This window comes from Notechis scutatus, chromosome 4 (genome assembly GCF_049901735.1).
Source record: "Notechis scutatus isolate UNSWTSFEM ecotype Mainland chromosome 4, rNotScu1.2, whole genome shotgun sequence".
In the NCBI taxonomy this organism is placed as follows: Eukaryota; Metazoa; Chordata; class Lepidosauria; order Squamata; family Elapidae; genus Notechis; species Notechis scutatus.
Genome location: NC_142012.1, coordinates 99,143,548 through 99,163,310, shown reverse-complemented (window position 1 = coordinate 99,163,310; position 19,763 = coordinate 99,143,548). Strand labels below are relative to the sequence as shown.

At 35.5% G+C, this 19,763-nt stretch overlaps 1 protein-coding gene across 9 annotated transcripts in view; it reads left to right on the top strand.

The window, feature by feature from the left end:
- PLCE1 (phospholipase C epsilon 1) overlaps positions 1 to 19,763 on the top strand; it is a 164,984-nt gene that overhangs the window by 30,809 nt on the left and 114,412 nt on the right. Inside the window, exon 1 of one of the 9 annotated variants that reach the window (XM_087964195.1) lies at positions 11,521 to 11,655. The exons of the other annotated variants lie outside the window; for them this stretch is intronic. The gene's annotated coding sequence lies outside the window, so the exon portion shown is untranslated. Of the gene's footprint in view, positions 1 to 11,520; positions 11,656 to 19,763 lie in introns of those variants that run through there. 9 annotated transcript variants of the gene reach the window in all.

The window sequence follows — 19,763 nt, the reverse complement described above, 5'->3', positions numbered from 1 at the left end:
TGCAGCCTTCGGCAGACGGGTGCTTCAACGAGTGGTTCAACAGTCGGTGTGATGAGCCGGACGAGGACCCGCCCGTGGACATGCAAGCTTTGGTATGTCCCATCCTGGGCTCTCGATGCAGCATGGAGGAGAATGGGCGTTGGTAGAAGTTACCCTGAACGTCCTTTCTATCTATGCTCCGAGAGAGCCCAGCCTCCCCTTTGATTCGGTCCGGAGAGGGTAAGTCATATTTCTCTATTCATTTTGTGCTCAGAGACACCTTTCAGTCTGTCAAGTATCTTCGCCAAAGCTGGGGTCTCTCCCGGGGGCTGGCTTTTATATCTTAGTACAGACTCAGCTAAATGATGTCATAGGAAGGAGTCAACCCATTCTGGGCTCTCTCGCAGCATAGATAGAAAGGGCGTTCACGGTAACTTCTACCAACGCCCATTCTCTGCTGAACTGTAGAAATTCAGTTTTCATAATGGTTGCATGTTGTTGAAGTACTAAATGGTGACTATGTAGGTAAAATTAACAGTTTAGTAAAAACCTGAAAATCGTTTACAGTAAAATGATCATACAAGAACAGCTTGTCCTTTGTGGGTGAGGATAGATAGATGTTCTGTAACAACTGAGGTTAGGGATTGTTATGTTTATAAACTTGCACAACAAAGGATGACCTTTTGAAATAACATTAATAGTTTTTAATCATTCTCTGAAACTCACAATGTACAATTGAATTTGAAAATTACGTGATTTAAAATGCATTCACTTTTGAGGGACAGCTCTTTGTGTATAATTCTGTTTTTATGCAGTCTTTTCTACCTTTGGTAAAATGCTTTATAAACATAATATTGTTGAGCTCATCTATTTATTTCATTCTTATTGAAACATTTCTGTTCCACTGATCAAATAGTTTGGGAAGAGAGATCCTTGGCCATAGAGTGGCTGAAGGTTGGATACAACAGAACGGCTGACGACAATGAGTTTGGGAAGGAGATAATTGTTTGATTGTTACATGTCATCAAATCACTTCTGACCTGTAGTGACCACATAGATTTTCTCCATGATGATCTGCCCCTTATCTAGTCTTTCCGGGTCTCCAACAGTGCATTCATCACCATTGTAATTCGATACTGGTTATCGTCTTTTTCCTCTTTCCTTCCAATTTTCCCAGTATTAGAGCCTTTTCCACAGATCTGGTTCCTCGCATAATGTGTCTGAAGTTGGATAATTTCAGCCTGGTCATTTGTTCTCATGTGGAAACTATGGGTTGATTTGTTCAATGATCCATTTTGGGGTTTTTTGGGGTGTCCAAGATATTCTCAGGAGTCTTCCTAACTCCAGAGTTTAAAAATACCATTACTTTTCCAAAAAGAAAATTCAACCACTGATTCTTAATTATATGTTCAAAATATGACATACACTTCACTAATCATTTTTATTGTTAATACAGAACTACAGAAAGAAAGGAAAAAACCCCCAAATCATTTATACATTAGAAATCATTTATTTAATAAATTTCTATGCTGTCTATCTCAGTTGTCATCTTTACTTCTTCTATACCACTTCAGATGTCAAGGGAGATACAAAATTTTGGTTCTTGCTCTTCTGGCAACCTCAACCAGAGGTGGTATTCAGCAGGTTCCGACCAGTTCTGGAGAAGCGGTAGTGGAAATTTTGAGTAGAACTGGCAAATACCACCTCTAACTGGAGATTTTACCCTGCCACGCCCACCAAGCCACATAACTGGTAGTAAAATTTTTTGAATCCCACCACTGACCTCAACCATTGTTATTTGATGCTGTTGTAGTATGTGACTGATACTGCTAGATTTTAGGTATCTTTTAGATTTCTAATAAATTTCACTACTGTAATGAAATGGCATTAATTTTTATTAGCGTTACTTTTTACTGGTTTATGACTAAAAAAAAACCTTTTGGCTAAGTAGCTGTATGCAGAGATATAAATTTGGAAGAAATGATCAAAATGTTGCATAGAAGTTGAATAGAAATTAATAGACATTAAATAGAGATGCTTACATTCTAGTCTGTTCAAAACAACTAAGCTACAGTAAAAAGCATTTTTAACACTACAATGTCCAAGATGCTGTCTTCTTAGGCTTGTGGTTTTTGCCTATTAATGCAAAGCCTGATGCCTCTTCAACATCTTTTGATTTTCCTTCTCCTTGTATAAGCTAGAAAAATATATCTTTATGATTTCGATACTTTAATAGGTATGACCATTTAACAGCCAGTTCTCAAAAATTAGACCAGAATAACTAGAAACCCCTATATGTTTTACCCATGATTTCCAAAATAATTGGTAAAATATCCATAAACCCATAGTTTACTAATTCTTACAATGATAAGAATATAACAAATAAGTAGCTTTCAAGATGTTTTCCAGAGGACTTTTGGAGAAAAATGGTTTGATAGCAGCTAATTGTTTTGTTGTTTTTACAATATACTTATTACATTACTATTTAATTAGCATATTGTATTTGGGTTTTTTTTGTGTGTGCCTTCAAGTCAGTTTTTGACTCCTGATGACCACCTGGACTAGTCCCTTTACTTTTCTTGGGAAGGTTTTTCTGAAGAGGTTTGCATTGTCTCCTTCCCAAAAGTGAGAGAAGGTGATTGGCCCAAGGTCATCTAGTTGGCTTTGTGCCTAAGTTGGAACTAGAACTCACTGGTTCCAGGTTTCTGATTTGATGCTTTAACATAGAGGTCCCCAAACTTGGCAACTTTAAGACTTGTGGATTTCAACTCCCAGAATGGAGAATTCTGGCTGGAGAATTCTGGGAGTTGAAGTCCATAAGTCTTAAAGTTGCCAACTTTGAGGATCCCTGCTTTAACACTACACTTTGTTTTATACATGCATATATATACCTGTGGACATTTTATTTTATGATTTGTTGTAAACTGGCATGAGTCTGTAGGAGGCAGCAGCATACAAGTATAATTAATAATCATCTTCAAAAATAGTTTAGAATGTTGTGTGAAGGAGGCTGTGGTGTTTAAAACTTATGGCATTAGAAAAAAAAATATAATGAAATGTATAAGTGATCCTTGTAAATTGGACTCATTTTACTAATCCACAAAATAACTTATTAGTTCACAAATCTACATTAATCCTAGAACTGGCCTGCAGTTAATAATTAGCCAAAAAATTGATATGAGAAACATGATCTAGTTTTTATCTTTTCCTTTTAATTTCTAAAAACTTCTAATCTATTGGGGGGGGGGGGGTTTAGTTTGGTAAGCATAGCTATAAATAATAGAAATAAAATTATAGCTGAAGACTGTAAACTGCTGTGCAAAGAAATAATTTATGTTTTTAATGGAATGGATGCACCATCTGGTGGCAACTCTGATAAATGCAGGTTTATTATGCTCTGGGATCATAGATATTTGATATTCTGATGTGTATATTTTAAGAGAGATTAGGAAAGAAATTATTATATGCATAATTGCAGCATTAGATAAATTGTTCTGTATTTCCCTTTTAATGTTCTTACTAATCCCCGTGTTTTCTTTGTTTGGAAGACTAAGTGCAAAGAGAGAGACGAAGAGTGGTTACTTTATACTAAGATATTCATAATTGTTTACATGTTATAAATAACGCCAACATGTTTTAGGCAAGAAGATAGATAAGATAAACCATCCATCTTCTAGGGGAAGGTAGAATACAGAACTTCTCTAAGTAGGGCAATCTTGCATTTTTTGAAAATTAGTTTGAACATTTGACTTGACACTTGAATGTAATGTGATTTGATATAAACACAAATTGCCTTCTGTATAAATATGCTTTCCTCTATTTCCTAGCCCTGGCCTGGATCCAAGGAGATCAGAAGCATCTGTTTCTATTTAAAATAAACAGTTTCTTGTTTCCATCCAAAGCAGCCGGGATCAGGAATCACCATGCTTTATGTTGTAGTGTAATCAAAATACTATTTAAACCCATCTCTTTGTCCAGTTCATTTAAGACAGAAACAAATGCTTCCATTTCCTTCTTGCAGCCACAACAGTTTAGCATTATAATATAAGTATATGAGTATTTTCATAGTGTTGAAAATTTAGGCATTGCAAGAATGGATGTTTTACACCTAAAGTAAAACAAAAAAACCCAACTATTGGCCACAGGAGTGCTTGCAAGTCAAGGACCGACTATTGCACAATAGTAGAATACTAAAGGGGCATCTTAACACAACATTTTTCAAATTTGATAATTTTAAGACATATGGACTTTAACTTCCAGAATGCCCCAGCCAGCATTTTCAAGTTTGAAAAACACGGTCCTTGCCCAGTCAAATCTATCATTCAATATAGTAATTTAGAAAAAGTTTGTGAGAGCTGAAAAGATGTCACAAAGGTGCTTTTTCAGGAGGCAACTGGACTTTCTTGTTTTTTCTTTTGAAAACATTTCACTTCTTATCCAAGAAGCTTCTTCAGTTTTTCTTCAGCTTCTTGGATGAGAACCAAAACATCTTCAAAAGAAAAAAACAAGAAAGTCCAATTGACTCCTGTAAAAAGCACCTTTGGGACAACCATGACCTGGATGACTGAGATTGTCATGCCCCTGTTGGAGCCTGAATCTGAGGAGGAAGATGAACAGCTGACAGGGAGTGGGAGTGTGGCTCTGTTGGCTGTGGAGGAAGCTGGGGAAGGGCAAAGTCCGGCTGGGCAGAGCAGGGGAGAGATAGAACAAGAGAGAGATAGAACAAGGGAGAGATAGAACAAGGGAGAGGGAATTCAGAGGAAGAACCAGGCCCACCCCCTCTTCATCCTAGGGCACGCAGGGAGGAATGGAGAAGAGAGCAACGTGGATTGTGTGGCTTGCAAGGGAGGAAAGGGCCCTGATTCCCTTCATTAGCCACAACTGGGAAGACAGTTGATAAGAAAGGCAGGCTGCATGCCGCAGGCTGTTGGGAGCAAATGTGACTTTATCCTGTGTTATCGTGGATTATTTGTGTTCCTGGCGTCTTCCCAACCGTGTGAGTTTGGCTGTGCCTTCAAGTCTGAAATTCTTGCTCCTGCCCTGCCAAACTAATTACCTCATTTTGCCTTGATTGAACTTATAGTTACAGTTTTTGTTGACCACGTTTTGGACTTGATTCTCTGTAGTCAAAGGCTGTTCTTGGGAGAGTTTTTCTCCAGCCAGACGGTAACCAGGGCATTGGGGGCAAAGTTGGAGCTAATAAAGGGACTCTTATTGATTATCTGACTGTGTTGCCTTTGTGCCATGCCCTGGATCATCACAGAGAATCTCTAAAGACTTTTGGGATGCAATTTGGGATGAACACCCTTTGAATGGCATGGGAGTAGAAATGGATTTCCAGAGGAAAAATTGTAGACTACAGGAACTGTTAGCATCACTCAGGTGACCCTGAGGATACAGATAAACCTCCAAGTGCTTCAAGGACCCTCTAAAGCAGAGGTCTCCAACCTTGGCAACTTTAACTCTCAGAATTCAACTCCCAGAATTCCTCAGCCAGAGGAATTCTGGGAGTTGAAGTCCACAAATCTTAAAGTTGCCAAGGTTGGAGACCCCTGCTCTAAAAGGATGCAAATTACCATCTGTCTGCAAGAAATATAAATCCTTCCATTCCCCATCATCCTGTCAGAGCTGAAGAAGCTTCTTGGATGCGAAGTGAAACATCTTCAAAAGAGAAAAAACAAGAAAGTCTAGTTGCTTCCTGAAAAAGCACCTTTGGGACAACCATGACTGAGAATCTCTACAGACTTTGAGCTGAAAAAGATAGAAGAATGAAGAAATGTCATCGTTAGAAAATTAGATTATAAAATTGAAAAAACTTGTGGAAAGGGCAAAGTCAAGGAAAAAACCAAGGCTTTTAAAAAGATTTGAAGCTTTAAAAAAAAAAGAGTTTTTGAAGGACAAAATGGATGCTTTATGGATTTGGGGATTTGATTGCAAGATTGATGTCAGCCTTGTGAGGTAGTCCAGACAGGAACCACGACTAGGATGGTTAGGACTACCTTTATTGTATGATTGCATTAACAGAATCTTGCAAGTCTGAAAGTTCCCCTCCCTTCCTTCATTCTTAACTCTCCCCCAAATTAGGGAAAACTCTCTTCTGTTTTCTCCATCCCCATCCTTCCTTTGGACTCAAATTTCATTTATCATACTGATGCCTACCCTGCAAGTCTACCAAGGTCATTTCCTCATATCACTGTAGGAAGGTAGAAACTGATTTATAACCAAGATAAGCCAAAGGACTTCATTTTCCAATTTCTGCTGTCTAGGCCAGCTTACTCCAGAACTGAAGGTACTCTCTGAATGGGTTTTTTCCCTGGTTCTCTTCCTGGGAAGAAAGAATGAACTGAAGATGACTGCAGCAGAACGAAGAGCTAGTGAGTAGACAGCTTTTGTAATTTCCTCTCTTGGACTAGGAGAGTACGGGTGCTACAGGTGTTCCTCTTAAGGAGACCATGCAACAGCAATCTCTGACAGATTTACGGCTCTGGAAGACAAGGAAATAGCTATCTTGCTCAAATTGCGTTCCAAGAGGACATTGGGTTTGCAGACTTCCTTTTGTAATCACTTTTGGAAATTGCTCGTTAATGATTTTTTTAGCTATTTAGAACCCTGTGTAATCAACAAATTTTATAGCGCTTGTTGAGTTTACTTCATCTTTAATGAAAGACGTTTTAAATAAAGTTTAAGGATTTTTTTTCCCTTTTGGAATAAACAGCAAAGTTATTTTTTAAAGTATATATTTTTTTCTTGCTTCTCTCACTATGCACTGTCTTTTAAGCCAACATTTTGCCAGATAAGATTGCCTTTATCAAGAAGCACCAAACCAGAATTTCTTCTTTCTACTTGTTTATCCCTACTATGCTTGGTAAATGTCTTCATGGTATCTCACACTCCATTATGCAGTAAAGGTTGTACTGAATTTCTTCTAGGGCTAAACGTGTTTTAAATTTGTAAATCTAATGTTTTCTTTAATATGAGTTCTATTCTATAGGACTTTATGGACACAACCATCTACTTTACTTGACAAAAGTGTAGAACTTACTGGTTATTGCCTTCTTTTGACGGTTAGGTTTGTTTGTTTGGGATTAGGCTAATCTAATACTCTCTTGGAAGGCACTGAAGACCTGGTTCTGCCAGCGGGCCTGGGGAACCCAGAACGAGATGGAGTCCATCAAATGGCTAGTGTGATCTGCTGTCGTTGGGGCGAGGGGTTGGGAGTTTGGGGGTGATCTTTTATCCCCCCCCCCCCAATTTTGTTCTATTGTACTTTATTTATTTGATTCTTTTTGTTAGTTTTTATTAGTTTTTTTTTTAAAAAAGTATGTTTTTACATTGTGTAAGCCGCCTCGAGTCGCCATGGGTGAACAGGCGGCAATATAAATTCAATCAATCAATCAATCAATCAGTCTAATTTAAGGCTTGGAATATCCTAGTGGTCTCCCATCAGAGTCTGACCTATCTTAATTTTTCAAGATCAAAATTACCTAAGGGCTACCATATGCAGTCTTTTCATGACTACCTCTCGTTTGTTTTAGTTATATGAATGCAACATCAACTAATGAGGAAATTGCAATTACAAGGCAGAAGCAGGGAACACGTGGCCTTATTGTGTGCTGTGACCTGAAAGGACTCTGCAAAGTGTTGTTCTGTCCTATTTCTCTGTTAGTAAAACTATGTCCTCCAAATGATGATAACCTATATCAGTTTTTCTTAATTTTGGCAACTTAAAGATGCAAGGACTTCAACTCCAGCCAGCGTGAGGAATTCTGAGAGTTGAAGTCCACACAACTTAAAGTTGTCAAGGTTGAAAAACACTGACCTAATTCCAGACATCTTATCCCTGAGATACAGTATGCTGTCTTACTCCTTGGAAAGGTACAATTTCATTTTTTGTATCTGCTATGCTGAATATTGGTTCCCCTTGCTGTCAGAAGGATCCCTTTGTTTTCTGGAATATGTACCTTTAATACTATACAGCTTTTATCAAAGTGCCAGAGAATTGGAAACAGTTCCCCTGTATCTCTATATTTCATGTTTAAACAATAGAGAATGGAACCATAAAAGTACTTCAGCATTTTAATAATCAAAATAGGATATAAGGTATAGTCAGAATTTATTTTTTCATATTTTTTCTGGAATAATAGCTGAAAGGCAATAATTAGATTATATAACCCCTTGATTCTCTAATTTTTCTTTCCTGTTTGCCTTTTATAAAAGGGAACACAGAAGAAATTATCAGAGGAGAAAAACTGAATATAATTGTGTCTAGTTAAAAGACTGAAGCAAATCTTATCTGACACCCTGTAAATAAAAATGTGTTCAAATAATGACTCTAAAACCTTGTGTGTGTGTGTGTGTGTGTTAGAACAGATCCTATAGAGTTCATTGGATGAGTAGGTTAATATGTTCAGAATTGCAATCTGGGTAAGTTCTAAAATTAAATTTGAAGTAATGGTAGAGTAATAAGAAATCAGTGTACATTGTTCGTGAAGAATGTTTGAAACTTCCTCCATTTATGCATTCATGTTTATTTTTAAAATTAAAATTCATTAAACTTTTTCTCTATTTCATTTCCTATATATTTTAATAATTATAGTTATAGTTGTTGGGTTTTAAATATACGTATGTATGTATGTATGTATGTATGTATGTATGTATGTAAGTATGTTTTTTTATTCTGTATCTTGCATAGATTTGTTGACCAGCAGGTGGAGACTTGATTAAAACTTTCAGATGTCTATTTTGCAGCTAAGTTTACATAGGGAAGCATTAGCATTTCCTTAAAATAAGAACATGGAAATTATATGAGTGAAAATAAGAGTTGTGGCTTAAACCTCACTGTACAATATTGTACCACTAGAAACATTATATGGTGTATTATCCCACTCTATAATAAATCATACATTCGAATGGCTGCTGAAGAGGTTGGTATTAAAGAAAGATTAGTTGAAAACAATTCCATCATTTAGAAAAAGCTAGGAAGAACTCTTACTCTGTGTAGGATTCTGCTGATGTGTCCCCAAATTATCGTACATTAAAAAGAGAAGACAATCTTTCCAAGACCAATGTGTTTTTCAATTCAGTGCTAAATTGTTTTTCCAGCTGCATATAAAATAATAGTGTGTTAAACTCTGTGTTTTCTATTTGTACCTTTTTCGGGGGGCTGAAGTACTTGTTTTTATTTGGTGAGAAGAAAGTGAGTGGAAGTTGACGGTGGAAGAAGAGTGTTCCAAATCCATGTCCTTAATCTTATTTCTTCTGTTTTAGTTTCTGTTGTCTAGAAGCTGTTTAAACTTTATTATGTTTATAAATTTTGTATGCGCATTATTTTTATACCGCTCATATTCCACGAGCCAGCATATAAAAAAGTGAAAATCTACTGTTCTACCTATTTTTGAAGCAGAGGATGAAATGTCTTAGTATATACATAGTTTACGGTTTTAAAAGAAGCTTACCTCTGTAAATGTATGGAAATTTCTACCTTTATCATCAATTTTTGTCTTTCACCTATACCAGTGATTATTCAACCTTACAAAATCCACAGGGTTGGTTACTCAGTTTTTAATAATTCTATCAGAAAAGCTTACTTCCCCCAGCTCAAATATAGATCATGTAGCTTTTCTATGGGACTGCTGAGATTTCCACCGAGTTGCTACTTCTTCTGGGTTTGGTTTGGGGTTTGGATGCTTTAAAAAAAAACCTTTAAGGATTGTTACAAAATGACAGCCATGGTGCGGATGGTAAGTTACTACCCACAAGTTTCTCAAAAGGTAAACTTCTAAGGCTCAAAGAGGATATGCTGGCAAAGGAAATGTACACAAAGCAGAGACGGCCTATCACTTTACCTGGCAAACCATATATTTATCCTAGGAATCTATAGGAGATGAGTAGACTGAACTGGAAGGTGGGATTCAATAATGTCATCAGTTTGGAGTCATTGTGCGATCACAAGTGATGCAAGTCCCGCTTCCCATGAATTCCACTGACTCTTATCTAGTGCCAATTTAGTTTTGTTAACCAGATTCCTGTGAATAGGCAGCAATATAGGTGAATAGGCAGCAATATAAATTAAATAAATAAATAACTCCTCAGAGCTTTGAACTCAGTGAATGTTCCTGGTTCTTTGCACCTGACAGAAGCATACTAAATACTCATTTGCATAAGGAATGCTGGGAGAAACCATTACTTGCAGTCATGCACACATATACACAAAATAAGGGTTAAAAATATAAAAATAAAAGTAAAATGTATGCTTCAACAAACACAATGCAAGCAGGAAGATCAAATGTCCCCTCCTCAGACCCTACCACTCTTAAAACTTTTATGCCCTCTCTCCTGCTTTTCTCTTCAACGCTAACCTGTGAAATAAGTTAGACAAGCTGGCTGGGGAATTCTGGGAGTTGAAGTCCACACAGCTTAAAGTTGCCAAGGTAAGACTGAAAGAAAGTCTTCCAGTGAGCTGTCATAGCTGACGGTGGACTTGAATCTGGATCTCTAACACTTTTTAACTATTCCACATGAACATGCTCTGCATTTAGCTAGAACACGTTACACTGAATTTAGTGAGGTTTGTTTCTGTACACCTGTATATGACTTTGAACTATTAGCTCTAACCTTTAGGAAATAGCATCTAAGTTGGGCACAGTTAAAATGCTTATGTTCAGTGTTTTTCTTTATAACTATACTTGGTCACTTTTGATACAAGGAATGCATCTCTCTCTCTCTCTTTTTGTCATTCCAATAATCCAGCCAAAAGTTACTGACTGCAAGGTCATTTTTAATGAACTAATTTTATATTCCTAAATATTTTGGAATCAACTTGCTGGAAGAAATAAGCAGAAAGAGAGAGTGTTATAAAGGATACTTCATGAGATTCTTGGATGTTATGAATAATGAGATGTTTCTGTCTTCATGAAATGGAAGGTTTTTGTTACCTGCTCAAATTCACTCACTGCCCTTATCAGTTTTTTGATGAGACATATTCATATTGCTAGGTTTGCATGGCTGTTACATCGTGGTAATTTTTTTCTTTCATTAGGATAATTGGGATAACAGTTTTTCCACTGTTTTAACCATATTTAATTCTTTGAACCTTACTAATAATAGAATTAATATATACAGAATTATATATAATAATTCAACCAAACTCTGAATAGCAGATACTAAGTTTCTTGAGAAGATGGTGTTCTGCAGAATTCACAGCATGTAAATCTGAACCAATGTATTCAACTCTTTAAATTTCTACACTGAATTTGCCCAAGAGTAAATATGTAAGCTCCAGAAAACATGCAACATATCAGTAAACATGTAACATTCTGAAAAAAATATGCTAAAAAGTGTTGAGTTTCATTTTCATGAGGCTTCTAGAATTTTTAATGCGCTTTTAAAAGAAATGGCCATTAGAAGAATAGTTTTTGCAGGAACTGAAGTGAGGCTAGGCATGTGAAATTCAGCAAAGGGATTAAGATTTGGCACTACATTGCTAGTTTCTGCACAGGCTTTTAGGCACAGCTTCTTGAGACGGGAATAAACTGTCATCCTGGAGAGCTGAGTACAGTTGGCTTGTTTGGACTTTGTGTGTGTAGTATGCTTTTCTGCATTCCATCTTTCAATGTAGCATTTGGTTCAAGTTGATATGATCTGGATAAGTGAGCTCTGGATCCTTAAGTGGAAAAGGTATGGCATATTCACTGAAAAAGGTTTTTATTTAGCTTTTCTTTTTACCAAGCATGATGATAATATGTTCTTCAAAGACTATTTGCAATTAACAGCAGAATGATTTCACAGAAACCATGCTTTTGGTGCTGAAAACAAATTTTTTGTTAGCTTCCCATTAATTATTGTGTATTGACTTTTTTTAGCAGTTGGGCATGGATTTTAAAAGCCAGTTTATTGTTTACAATCAGATTAATGCTATTTGTTTATAGATGTTTGCTGGAAAGTAACTTCATTACAGTACTCCAATTTTGGAATTTATTGTCTTGTTTTTGAAACCTTTAGATGAGGCATTGTTTAATAATTCTAGAAATGTAGAAAACATTAGGTAGAATTAAATGCACAATTGTGGGTTGAACTCTTGCACTAATGTTGAACATTTTTATGAGTTCAGTATAAAGCTGCTTTTAGCAGTATCTGCTTATTAATTCAGCATTGTATGTTTCTGATAAAATGAAAAAAATGCTTTGTTCTATAAGGAGGACCAATTATTTTTATTGCAGTTTATTAATATAAAGTTTTATTTCGCTGTACTTATATGGATCTATTAAATACCTACTGTAATTTAACAGCGTGAGCCATCACAGCAAAAGAGTAATTAGGTTTTGATGTATTGAAGTGCTTGCTATTTTAAATGCAATTGATAAGTCTCAAACAGTGCATAATAAAACAAGTTCTTACATTTTTTTAATGGAGAAAACTTTCTTAGCCATATATGTTTCACTGGATGTCAGCTTTGAATGAGAGCTCTGCTGAAGTTTCTGTTACTTTGATCTAATCAAGTGGCAGTTACAATATAAAAGAATATTAAAATTATTGACAAATATCACCATGAAAGATCAAAAGGATGAATAGTACACACTGTGTGAAAACTTTTTAAATGTAATTTGTATACTGCTACATTGCTGGCATTTGTAGGTTTTATGTTGGTAAAATAGACTCGATTTTCAAAAGACTTCACCAACTGTCCTGTGAAGGTTTTAACTGTGAAGTGAAGGGAGCAAGGCATTTCCTTATGAATTGTGTAGGTTGCTGGTTACGTATTTAAAAAGAAAAGGTAGAGTTGATGATTACAGTATAGATACTCAGTTCCTTTCTTCTCTCTCTGCCTGTTCTATACTTTATTTCAAGGAGTCTGTTGGAATGAACATATAAACCTGTTAGAATTAGAGATTTTTTCCTAAGCTAGCAAAACTTCCGCTTGAATATGTAAGTACAGACTTACGTGATTAAATGCCCTTCAAGTTATATGCACAGTGAAAATCAATACATGATTTAAACTTAGCTTATTCTCTGATATGCCAGGTTTTTGTTAATACAGTAGTACTCAATAGTATTCAATAGTATTCAATTGTACCACTGAAGAGCATTGTCACAAAAGCCTCCAATTAAAAATGATACCTACAATCTAAATATTGTATTTGTTTACCTTCTTAGTGAGGGCTACAATTTAAAGTGGTCAGAAGAAAGGATAGTCTCTGTGTATGCTTATGATCGTATAAAGTAACACATCATAGATAATAAAACAAGTTTTTACTTTTGTAATTTGATAAACTCGACAAAACGTTGTTTGAAATATTAAACTTGCCAGGATTTTGATTAAAATGAGAAAAGCTACCTTTGATTGGAGGCTTAAGATTTCTAAAAAAAAAAAGGCCCAGAGGAAAATCAGATGATTGTGAAATTAAAAGGAAAGATCCAGAGATCCAGAATAGATAGGTGCCAGAGGCCTGCATTAGAGTGAAATGCCCTAATACGAAAACAAAATAAGGTATCTAGTCATGGAAAAATAAATTGTCTTGTTTTGAGCAAGTGAGCATGGTGTTAAGGATCAACAATAGGAGAACAGTTCAGCCTCCACAGCAGGTCTACAAATAGTTTCTATTTCACTGCTAAGTCTCCAATGTTAAGTAATGTTGCCCTTTTTCTTGGACTGTGTAAATATTTTAGCACCACTTCACAGCTGGTGAACCTGTAATTGTCCAATAAAGGATAAAATCATACATAGTGTAAGAGAGGAGTAGAGACTTAAAACCATTATCAATTTTGAGGACAAAAGGAACTAAACTGCCTAATGCTGTCTCTTATCATTCAGAAGTAGTACACTACTGATCTGTACCTGGTTTGTTTAAATTACTTGAACAGCAAGAACTTTCTTCAGCTTCCTCAGCCCTCTTAACTTTCCTCTGAAAATAAAGTCATATACTATTGTAATCATTTTGCATCCTGTTAATTGATAAGAAATAAGAAGACTGGTGGTAAAGTAGTTAAGGGTTTTCTTTTTGCCCTATTAAGGGCATTAGCTCCCTAGTCCTACAAGTAGTTTAAGTCTACTTTATGTGTGTGTCTGATTAGGTCTCCAAGCCTATATTTGCCTGCACTGATATCTGTTAAATGGAAGAGAGTCAGTTTAAATAAGCAATTACTTATTTTAAAAAGCTGTTTAAGAACTTCATCCCATGTTTCCCTGCAGTTCAGTCTTATGTTTCTGAAGAGTTGTCATAGTAGTGGTGTATCCCCAATATCAATATAGCTCAGAGAAATAGAAGTGTCTATGAATTTTTGCAAGCAAGTTGTAATATATACAAAAGTTTCAGTTGAAACTAACACTTATAAAGCAAAATAAATCTTTCTTAGATGTCTCAGTTGCAGCTCCTGGCTCTGTAATAGTCTCCAGAGGATAAGAGAAGTTAATATAAAGTATTTTTGTTCTCCTGGCCCTAAGCCAGATGTTTTAAATTCAGAGAGTGATGCCTCATATGACATTGAACTCCAGTGGGGAAACTCAGAAAAGCTTTCTTATAAACCTCTGATATGTTACCGGCCACAGCAGAAACTATCTGTAGTATTTTAACTCTGTTAGTGTCTAATTACACTTTTTAAGCATATTTTATTTGTTGAGTGAGAACAAATTCAGATATGTTCTAAAATTTTAATACATTTATAAAGCTATAATCACATACGTACCAATGCTGAAATACTTCTTATTTTAATGAAATAGAAATATGCTTCTATTAGAGATCATACGTTGAATATAATGTGCTATAAAATGATTCTAGTTATACCAAATTATTATTCAATTTTAAATTCAAATTATGAATGTTACTTGGATCTTTATTTAGGTAATAGTAGCTCAACTGGGGGTAAACATACTGAATCTGCCAACTCCGTGTATATCTGGTTGCTTCACAGTGTCTGTGTGTACAGTGAAAGAGTTTGGAATATTTAATAAAATTCAATATTAAAAAAAGAACAGTGAGTGAAGGAACCTGTCATAGAAGAACCTTCTTCCCCTCATTCCCCAACCTGTTTTTAAATGCTATAATTGGATTGCTTTGCTTGAATAAGGATTTTGGTGTTAGTGGCTTCAATCCACCATCTTTTACAGAATTAGCTATATATATCTTTACAAAGCTACACATGATTGAAATTAGGAATACATTAAGCAATGCAGATGGACCCTCAGTGGGAAAACTTTTATCTTGCTGAGGAAGGATTCATCTAGCTTGAGTGGAAACTTTGAAAACAATGTTTTTTGCCCATGTATGGAAGCGCCTGTTATTAAATAGATTGCCATTGCTCTGACACTTAGAAACAGGACTTCGTTTTGTTCTTGGGTTGCAAGTTCCAGGGAAAGAAATCAAATTTTGAAGATCTGCAAACAGATAGAATATATTAGAGCAGGCAGCATGGAATCTTTGCATGCTAATTTATTTATGTATATCTGTGTGTCAGATGAAGTTTTCATTTGTGGGATCCTCCTCCCTCAATTTACAAAGACCTGCCTCTCTGAAACTGACTTCCATTGGCTTCTGGTGATCAGGAATAGGCCTGCTTTGAAATTTGCTCTAAGACCTAAAAGACGAAAGAGACTCAAGAATCAAATGTTGAGTAAAAAACAAGTGAAAGGGTCCCTTGGTAATTTTTATTTTTTGTTTAAAATACTGGATTGGATTTTGCTTTGCTTGGAAGAAACAAAATGTCAACTCATAAAGCATTTTGTATACATGTTTTATAGTTGACATATTGTTTCTACTTTTTCAAACTGGATCGGGTGGGTCAGCTTTTTCACTTTGATCCCCAGTTTCAGGACCGTGGTATCAGGCATCTAGTGCAGCCTGAATCTATTAGGGCTTGGAAAGTCCCCTGAATTCCTGTTTTTGGGGTCGTGAGCCATATTGGGAAGACGAAAGGGAGAACCGGTCCACTCACCATCGGGTCATTTTCACCCTTGTCGTCGCTGTCATAAGAATCCGGCAACTGATCTATTTTAGTTTTGGGAATGTGGCTCGAAGCTCATGATTTAATTGGAGTACCTGCTAGAATCCTGACACAATAAGTTGAAAAGATGCTACATTTCCTCTCTTCTTTGTCGGAAATTCAGCTGATCCTTGTGAGAAAATATCTTATGGGAGACTCTCAAAAATTCTAAAGGAATTTGCAAAGTTATCATGAAAAAAATCTGCTTTAGTTATATATCGGTACCTAGCCTGAAAAAACTAGAGATGATTTACATAAGAGATATATTTTGTAAAGAAACGTGTCATGCAAGCCACTAATTGATTATGTATAATAGCAATAAGTGAAATATTTCAATTGCGTAACTGGGACCGTAGTTACACTTGGACAGACATTACTGGTATAACCATTGCTTAGAGTCAGCTAAATCTTAGGAACACAGAATATTAATTAATTAATATGAATAATAGTGCACCAATAAAATACCATCATGTCCTTCAATGTAAAAGCAAAACCAACTAGTAACAAAGCCTTATGTTAGAACCTCAAACACCATTATACATATGGTTTGTGATTCATTATCAGAACATAATTTAAAGGATTCCTATCTCCATAAAATAATAGAAATTTGGGAGAATAATAGCAATAATTTTGCTTTGAGGTAGCCATCCGATAATGCAAATGAAGGAATTTCTGTCTACCTCAAGTGATTTATTGACCATATTTGCCAAATGATCAGACCTCGGAAAGATAAACATATGATAATATTAAATAATTTCATAACCGTTAAGAACTTTTGATTCTGGTGATGGCTATCAGTGTAAGAACAGTATTTCCTTCTGACAAAGAGTTTGGAGTAAGTAGATATTACATTTGCACTTTTATAATTACTTTTCTAATTCTTTTAGATACATTTAATTTCTATAATTCAATAATTCATAGGAATTTTTTTTACCTGAAGAAAGCATTTTAGTGAATTATCTTCTGTGAAATAAAATGGTATTATAACCAAACTGTTTTGGGGAAAAAAAGAGCTGCAACATCAACAGAGAGTTATCAACTTTAACTCCCTCCCAACCCTAAAAGGTCTGAGAACAGAAGGAAATGACCCCCAAAAGACTCATGCCTACTATAATGTGAAAGAAACTGAGATAAAAGCAACATTAGCATTACTGGCCAAAAACTCCCTTAATGCAATCAATCTACTGAAAAGACAGTGAAGACCCTATAACTGTGATTGAGAAGGGTAGTAGTGGAGATTAATCCATTGAATCTATGTGAAAATAATTTAAATAGCCCCATTTTTCAAGGGATAGAGCCTCTTACTTTATTAAAGATACAGGAACCACAACCACTTTCAAATAGCTCTCCATAATCACTTCCAATATAATTTAGTCTGTAGGATACCTACAGTTGCCTCCTGATTTTAGAAGACAATTCAATATAATTAAACCAAACATGTTTGGATGAAGTTGTTTTACACTTTAATCTGATCTTCAAATCCAGTTCTGGTCATGAAATAATTTGCACTAAAAAAAAGGACCCCATGTGCCAAACTAAACTGAGTCTATTAAAATACATAAGTTATAAATGCAATTTGTCTTCCTAGATTTATAATTGGAAAGAAAATCTCACATAACAAATTACAATTAAGCTGTGAACTTCATGTTCACATCCAGATTTGGAATGCAGCATAATGGAATGCTCAAACTGCTGATAAGACTTCTTCATAGTTATTAAAATCCCATGGCATAGTATGTTTGTAAAAAAAAACTTGGATCCCAGAAAATCATATTGACATAATTTATTCACCAGGATTTAGATTGTGAATTATTTGACCATGGAAATTATATTCTATGGCTGCTCTTTAGAGGTGGGTCTGTGCGTCTGTTTTGTTAAATAGGAAATGGAATCTGGAGACAACTCGGATAAATCTGGATTTTGATCACTCCTTCTGATAGAGAAATTAATGATAATAAATGATCCATACTACTAAATGTTTACATGCCTACTAGAAGTGCCAAATTTCAAATCAGGACTAGGTTTGCAATGGATGTATTAAAATATAAATTTCTGGTGGATATTATGATAATGGTTATGAGATTTTCATTTAACAATAGATGAAATTCTGTTACATCTATTATTTTTTATTACACGTTCCATTCCATTTTTTGATAACGGCAATTCTTCAGACCCTCTTCCCAGAATTGGCAAAAAACAGTTGTGATCCCTATATGTGCGCGCATGCACGTGCACACACACACACACGCACGCACACACACACACACACACACACACAAGCTGGATACCCGTGCTTCATGACGGAACTTTGTGATCAGGCTATGCAGGAGAAATTCAGTTCACAACACGTTGGCTCAGTGGTGGTCGGTGATTGAAACACATAAGGGAATATCACTCCCGCCACCTTGAGTCCGGAAGCAGTTCCATAGGTAGAAGGCGTAGACATTTTGGTGAGGTACTGTAAGGATTAATATGCATTTCTGTCCATACTCCAATAGAACTAAAATAACCTGCCAGAGTTTTTATTCCATTGTTCTGTTTCAGCTTCTGCTTGTGAGGAATTTTTGGAACCCTCTTGTAAGGAAAATTATTCTGGTTCGAATCACACAAAATTAAATAGTGAATTAATTTAAACAAGGAGACTCTATTATGGAGGCTGGCAAATTTTGCTTGGGTGGCTGCTAAACAGAGAAATGATTTTTATTCTTAACTTTTTATGCTTGCTCTACAAATAATGCTGTCTATGTTTTACTCGTTTTTTATATACTTTAATAATAGTAGGTCATCATTTTAGTTTACTCAACCCATTTACTCCATAAACAGATTGAATTGAATTGATAGACAAAGCCTTGGTTCATCAGATAGTATTGAATTGAAATTCTCTGTCATCCCTAATCATTGTTTAGGTTAAATGTGATAGATGAGAACTTGAAAATTTCTTCCTTTTTGGGAGAGCTAGCTGATGAAAGAAATAAAAGAAAATAAAGTGTGGTCCAGGTACTAGCAATATAAAAAACAAAGTCCACTTAATGTGGATTGATTTTCAGGGCTTTTTTAGAAAGTAAAAGTCATCCTAATATCAACAAAGGCCTTAATGCAGTTCTCAAAATGTTTTTCAAGCGCTAAATTAATAGAACTTAGACAAGGCTCTAAAGTGCTTCAGAATTAAACATGAAACATCCCAGAGAATACATATATTTAGACAATAAGCAAGTTGAAGAAATCAGTTACAGGAAGAAAGAAAAATCAACAGGGGAAGCTGAAGTGCTTTACGACTACAATGATTTACTTAACAACCATGGGAAAAATGGTCCTAAAATCGAATGTGACTTCTTTAACAACCATCTTGCTTAGCAACAGAAATTCTGATTCAAGTTGTGGATGTAGGTCGAGTATTGCCTGTATTCCACTATAGCTTGGGCTATGTTAGTTTGAAGTGGCCTTATGGATGCATGATTTCCATGTAAAAATATCCTGGAGGATTTGGATAACTAGCCTATGAATGTGAAAAATAGAAGCATATTTTCTATTCAGTTTTCCAAATTATGATACTGTGTCTCCTTTGCCTATTAGATAGTCTGATTGTATTGCTTTTTCATATTATCTCTGAACTCTTGCAAGTTTCAGAAAAGTTTGAGGAATAAAGGCTAGAACTATAACCCAGAGAAGAACTGGAAGGATCTATTGGCTATGTATAGTAAAGTCAAAATCTGTCCCACTAACCAGATACAGTCCTATTGAGAAAAGGAAACCACAATGAAAAGGTTTTGGACAGACATTAATTTTCTGCTGCTCAGTATGAAATAATT